Raw genomic sequence first — 7,366 nt, forward strand, 5'->3', positions numbered from 1 at the left:
TTATGATCATCAAAATTCAATATCTTTGTACCATTCTCTTCATCAGCTGAGAGTAGTACACCAAAACCACCAGAAGATATAACCACACAGCCTCCAACCTTGACCACCGCTCTAACTACAGCAGAACTACCATCATCAACCACTCCTGGTGGTACCCTAACTACCAGCCTGACTACAATTAAACCATCTCCAACACCATACTGTGGTGGTGACATTGATGTACCTTCTGATGGTAGTATTGTAGAAGTATATTCACCAAATTATCCATCTGATTATGACAATAATTTACTGTGTGAATGGACTGTGAGTGCCACTCCTGGTAGCAGAATAAGATTCCATGTGGTAGACTTCAAAACAGAGAAAAGGTTAGGGTGTTACTATGTTTGATTGGATTAGAAAAGCCACACAGTGTGACTTTTGACACATTAGAAACAGACTTTCATTTGTTTACTGGAAACTTTTGCATATATTTATATTTATATTTATACATATTTTCACTTATTTTGCTGGAATTTAAAGTGAAAACTTCAAAATAAGTAGTTGTTTTCTTGTGGTGACCTAAGGGTTCTATTACTAAAAGAGTCTCATTATTTGTTACCTCTCTACAGACATGACTACCTAGATGTAGGTGATGGACATGACATGGAGAATGAAGTATCTGTCATTGATAGATTGACAGGAAATGAAAAAGAACAAAGTCATGTGTCAGCAACTGAAAGATTGTGGATGAGATTTGTGACAGATCACAGGAAGACATACAGAGGATTTGAAATACATCTCAGTCAAGAGATCGGTAAGTTTTTATAACACACTGCACAACTTTGATATTAGTGTGCAATTTTGAAATTCTGTAGAAGTGTGATTGTGTGACTGGTTCCAATAGAAATGTACCAATTGTTATTTTTTTCTGAATTCCAGTGTAGTTATTCCAAGTGGTGATAATGTCAGAATTCATTTAGTATTTCTTTCTCTACAGACTGTCTGAACCACAGTGTCGTTATTCCAAGTGGTGGCAGTGTCGTCATATCATCACCAAATTATCCAGATGACTATGAGAACAGCCAATTCTGTGAATGGATTATATCAGCTGAGTCTGGAAGAAATATTGATGTCAATGTAAATCATTTGAAAACAGGTACTGAAAGAGAAATACTGTAGTCTAATTTGTATGAACATATTGCAGAGTAATCAATATACAAAATTTGATGTCGTGGGCAGGATAAATTTTTTTAACGTAATGATTTTATGTCTGCATCTGATCAATAATAATGATATGTCATTCATGAACTTCTTTTTCTCACTGTCTTGGCAATAATAGTAAAAATAAATTCAAATATCTTTCTGTTTTTGTTTTACAGAAAAGAATTATGACTGGGTAGACCTTGGTACTGGTGATAACTCCATGTTGTTAGCATCTCGTATTGTACATGAATCTGGTAACAAGAAAACACCTTATGAATTCCATACACCATCTGATGTAATCTGGTTAACATTGACTACAGATCATGATAAGACCTATGAAGGATTTACAATGGAGTTTTCAGACAGTGAGTAACATTTTATATGTGTCAATATTTACCATTATCACTTTCCAACTTTGGTTGAAAATAGGATAGTAGAGCTAATTAGGTGAAGTGCTTTAATCCTACGTATTTACAGTGGCTGGAATGGATTGTATGCTTCCCAGGGAGTTGTGGAAGTATAAAGGGTATGCTGGGGTTGTTGGTGGCCCAGCATTTAGCTCATATGTCTCTTACCTCTGTAGTCTGGCTTCAAAACTGCCAGGTGTCAGCTTGGTTTGATTTAGAATTTAACCACAACTGTATGTAAGAAGGGTGGTGCTCAGGTTGACCTTGCCGAACAGTGCAGGTTTTCCCCGGGTCCTCCGGTTTCCTCGTGCTTCTTCAACACCAGGGCGCTGCTCTTGTGGCAATCATTCAACAAATTTCCTTGAATTTATTTGAACAAATAGAGATTATTATTATTATTTGTTAGCACCTGGAGGACAGGCGCATCATACACTTACTGTAATTATTATTATTTATTATTATTATATTATTACAACATATCCTGACCTACAACAAGGAAATACTACTCTCTTTTCAGACACTACAGCTTTGCTATAGTTCACTACATAATTATGTATTTTATTATATTTTAAAAGAACATTTATTTCCATTAAACTTAAAAGAAAAACTGACCAAAAGGTAATTTAAAATATTATTGGTTGTATTTTTCAGATGCCTGTCAGACTACAACCCTGACTACAGAATCTGGTGTTATCGTATCACCTAACTATGATGAAGACTATCCACATAACTTAGACTGTATCTGGTTAATACAACTACCAACTGGCAGACGTATACATCTTATCTTTGATGACTTTCATGTAGAAAAGAAATATGACAAACTGCTTGTAGGGGAAGGGTCTGATCCTGACTCAGAAGATTACCAGGTAAGTAAATTTGTACATCAAGCTCATATGTATGTTAAAGAAATTAATTTTTGAGATAGAAAAAGAAAAGATATGACTGGTAGTCAAAGCTTCAGTTTTTTATGATAGACATGTACTAACACTTGTTCTTCAGTGTGGTAGATTACACAAGTGGGTGATAGCGGTTCCTCTGTTGTGTGAATTTAATCACTGCTTGTGATCAAGATAGTGTAATTATTATAAATCCAAAAACAGTACGCTGCAATTAAGTTTGCAAGTTTATGGAAATACTAGCTTTCAGAGAACGCCATTCTGAAACTATAATTAAACCTTGCAACATCCATTCAATATGATTAAAAATGAAAGTCTATTCAATAGCTTATCACTGTTGTATAAATAAGTTGTGACAATAGTTTTAGTTTGTGTCTGTCTTACCTAAAGCTTCAATTTACACTGTTTGACTTAATGTATAATATTGGCTGTTTGATCCTTTACTCATTCAGGAATTGACAGATAAACAGGATGGGTTGGATTATTACAGTGAAGGAAATGAAATATGGTTACGATTCCTAACAGATTGGTCCAAGGCAAAACGAGGGTTCCATATTACATACAACTCATTTGACTGTAAGTTTACCTTATGTGAACCTCATATGTCTTAGCCAATGAATTACATCATAATTCGAATAAATGAGCATTGATTTGCATATGGTTCCAAATCATAATTTTATACTTTGACGTATATTTGCCAGGTCCTCCTGACTACGTTGTTGGTTATAACTATGGTTGTTATAAGTATGTCAAGGAACCTGGTGATTGGGAAGATGCAAGAGAACATTGTGAATCCACAGAGAATAGTGATTTAGCCATCATTGACAATGAAGATGAACTAGAGGCTGTTATGGAGGAAATGGAAGACCCAGACTTCTGGGTTGGTAAGTAAAACAGAAAAAAAAACAAGAACATGTGCTTATCGTATTGGTTGGCAACTTCTCTCTCAAGAATACAGGAAAGAAAGTTGTTGTCATAAGGATTAATAATAATACCGGTAGTACATACTTAAAGACAGAACTGCCCTATATAAAGAGGATTTTGGCTAATCTATGCAAATGCGGGAAATTCAAACTGCTGTACAGAGCACTAGCTTCTGGGTCTTGTTTTCAGCATTTTTTCTGTGCTTCGAGAAACACACAGGTCATGTATCATGTACAAATTGTTTGTGAATGTCGTAGGATGGTAACTTGATACACAAATTAGTTGAAAATCAGTCTGTTTGTTTCATAGAATGGAAAAACCTCTCCAAATGAGACAAATTCCCCTGCAAACAGCTGCTTAGATTGTGTGTCATTCAGGATTATTCAAATACGCGGCATTTGCATGTGAAAAACCCAGATATAGGGAATTTTATATTTTGGTGATTACTATTAAGTGCTCCACCTCCAAACATACAGTCAGTCATATGCAAAAATGGTCCCAGGTGCCGCCAGTTGCATATTTAATAGACTTTTTCCCAATCAACTTGTCATATATTACATATTTTGTTAGGTTACTATGACAGAGCTGTGGAAGGTAGCTGGGTATGGGTTGACTGTTCAGCATCAACTGAATGGCATGATAGTAACTGGGCTAACAACCAACCAAGTGCTGGTCCACATGAAGATTGTGCTATTGTTGATAATAAGGGTGAATGGAATGATATGGACTGTAGACTACGTCATCCGTATGTCTGTGAGATCAACCCCAAACGTAAGTCAAACCTTACACCTGCACTCGCTGTAACTGGGATGTTATTTTTTGATCAAACAACAATAGATTTGCTGAAAATTTGTTACAATGTCAATAACTAGACACTTGGTACATGTAAATTGGAGGTCTGTTTTATCTTGAAGTAGTCTAGTAATAAGTTAAAATCTTGATTCATTTTGGTGCTGATTTTGGATGCAGATCCAAAAGTCAATTTGATTGGATTTATCGCATCATACTATTATATGTGTACTACTACACAATGAATTTACCAACAGGAGATTTAATACTGTGCAGGGTGTCTGATTTTATGTTTACAAATGTATATGTCATTTTACCTAACAAAACTGTTACAGTTTCAAAAAACAAAAAGATTAGCTGCATGCAACTGGAATGTTTATTTCAGGTTGACTGGTAAAGTTTGTGTCATCTTAAAATTTATAATTCATTGTTACGTACATGCATGATTGTAATTAATACTTATTAAACAGAAAAAAAGGATTTGATGATGTAATAAGCGATTGAGAAGATTTTTACCAGCAAATCCGGGGTATGGTCAGATGACTTCAACCACCCTCTAAATAGCATGTGTTAACCCCCAATGTGTACAGAATACAATGTGGAGGCACAATGCACCATGGAACCAGCAACATATCCATAATTCCCCCCACCCCCCACCCCCAACACTTTACACAGTCACTAATTAAATGTTTCTATTCCCACTATCAGCATTCAATGAGAGTGATATGAATGTCCAGTATGCAGAAGGCCATGCACTATCAACATCAGAGATCCATGTCATGTGGACAATCTCAGCCTACCACTGTGATGTACTAGGTTACTATGTCAAGTACCACCGTGTAGACTGGCAAGGTGGTGCATTCATCATTGATGTCCCTGGTGGCGGTAGCAGTGAGACTATACTGACTGGTTTAGACTCGTCCACATGGTATGCGATATCAGTAGCTGCCTATACATACAGAGGACTACTGGACTATGTACCTGCTGATCCTGTTCAGACACATGAAGGTAACAATTAATAAATGTATATTGCACACATTTAGTTGGTAGAGGTCACTGGGACTCATAGTATATCAAACTTTTACTTTATACTGCAATCAAAATAAGTACTTGTTGGGGAGCTTGAGGTTGCCTTTTGTATTCATGAATACTTTACTCCATAGGATCCTGTCTACATACTATACAAATAATGCATGTCTTTCATCTAGTCACATGAAACTTGTATCATATATCAATATGTTCATACTATGTATAGTCAATTTCCATTTTCTCCTGTAATATATTTTGGTCAATCGGTCAATACTTTAGTCAGGTGTAACAGCACAATCATATGAGTCTACATCGATATATGTATGATGTTAAGTGTTAGTCTGACTATATCTAATTAACAGCACACTACTGTTGGACTATGACTTCAAATGTACATATAGAAGACTTGTCAATATTATTTTGCTTTTTCGTTATTTTCTACTGCTACAATATTATTTTTCATTTTTCTCTGTCTTTGTGCAAGCCGTCTGCTCTTCCCTGCAAATACCATAGTCTAATAATATACAGGACTGGTGTATTCATGGCTATTCTCAATACTTCATTAACATTTCTTCATTTGATTTGTTTCTAGTTGTGAAGCCACCTGAGTTGCCAGCAGATCCTGGTAAACACTGTGGTGGTACTTACATCGTAAAGAATGATTCTGTCATACAGATTGCATCACCTAACTATCCTGACAACTATGATAACAATGAGGTATGGTCAGATAAATATACTATGAATTGTGATCATTTTAAGCAGATATTTGGGCTTTATAGAGTGAACTGTATATTGACAGAACATGCTTAAAGACCAGCTTGGGATAAAACTGAAAATGACAATTTTACTAAAAAGTGGGACTTTTAATTGTTGTTGATTTGTTTGTCCATTTTAGCATTGTGAATGGTACATTGAGACTACAGAAGGCAACTCTTTATTGGTTCATCTAAGAGACTTACAGACTGAGTTCTTATTTGATTGGCTGGATATCGGTGAAGGTGATGATAACAGCATTGAAGATAGTCGAGTACATCACATATCTGGTACATTCAGACCTTGGAGATACTGGCAATCTGACAGCCACCAACTATGGGTCTCTTTCACCAGTGACAGCACGTTCACAAGAAGGGGATTCCTGTTAGACATTGAAGTTGTCTTTGAAGGTAGGACATTATTTTGGTGATGTGAGGTGTTGAGGGGAGGAGAAGTATGTTTCAAATGATCATCATGTTTTGTGATTCAAGATTTATAATGTTGTCATGCTTAACTTATGCTTTCACTTTGTGAACTGAAATGTGACTTTAAGTTCAATACTGTTATCATATATCGTAACTTAGACTATTATAATAACCTGTGTATTGAAGTCATTTGATATGCCAAACTGATGAAAAGTTTTGGGTCAATTATTAATTATAATAACCATTATCAGTATATAGTCAATGGGAAGTCAAATAATAATATAGACATTGTGTGTTACTAAAACACTTCAAATCACTGTTTTACCAACAGAAGTACCAACTGAGAAACCAAACCCAACAGATCCCCCAATCATAGAACCAGACTGTCAATACAACATCACCATCCCAGCCGGTGAAACAGTCGACATCCTATCACCAAACTATCCTAACGACTACGACAATGACTTAGACTGTCTATGGCTTGTAGACTCTGAAAGGGGATGGAGAATAAGTGTGACGTTTATAGACTTCAAGACAGAGTATTGCCATGATTGGCTAGAAGTAGGTAACACTCATAAGTACACAGATCTGACTACAAGTGTACTACGTATCTCAGGATCACAACCAGACCAAGACCCAGTGTACTCAACTAGTGATAAGATATGGATAACATTCCTGACTGATTACTCTGTCACTGATAAAGGATTCCATCTGATACTCAGTGAGATTGATGATACAGGTAGGAATCAAAGTGTCTATTTATGGTGATTTGAAAATTGTTTTGTAATTTCTGTTTCTGTTGACTTGCGTAATACTAAGTAATAAGTATCACACCAAGTTGTGGTTGTGTATGTGGATGTGGGCAGCACTACATGTAGTAAAGGTGAAGATTTGAATTGTTTTGACACTTCTGTGAATATTCCAATAGCGCACAGAGAATGTTGTTAGTGAGATTGTTCCA

The 7,366-nt window shown here is 35.9% G+C and overlaps 1 long non-coding RNA gene across 1 annotated transcript; it reads left to right on the forward strand.

Moving 5' to 3' along the window:
• The first annotated feature begins 5,929 nt into the window (after positions 1 to 5,929).
• On the forward strand, positions 5,930 to 6,843 carry LOC144436185 (uncharacterized). The gene is made up of 3 exons (XR_013480940.1): positions 5,930 to 5,944; positions 6,123 to 6,390; positions 6,737 to 6,843. It is a non-coding gene; the product is annotated as an uncharacterized LOC144436185 (long non-coding RNA).
• Positions 6,844 to 7,366: the final 523 nt, after the last annotated feature.

Source organism: Glandiceps talaboti, chromosome 6, assembly GCF_964340395.1.
Source record: "Glandiceps talaboti chromosome 6, keGlaTala1.1, whole genome shotgun sequence".
In the NCBI taxonomy this organism is placed as follows: Eukaryota; Metazoa; Hemichordata; class Enteropneusta; family Spengelidae; genus Glandiceps; species Glandiceps talaboti.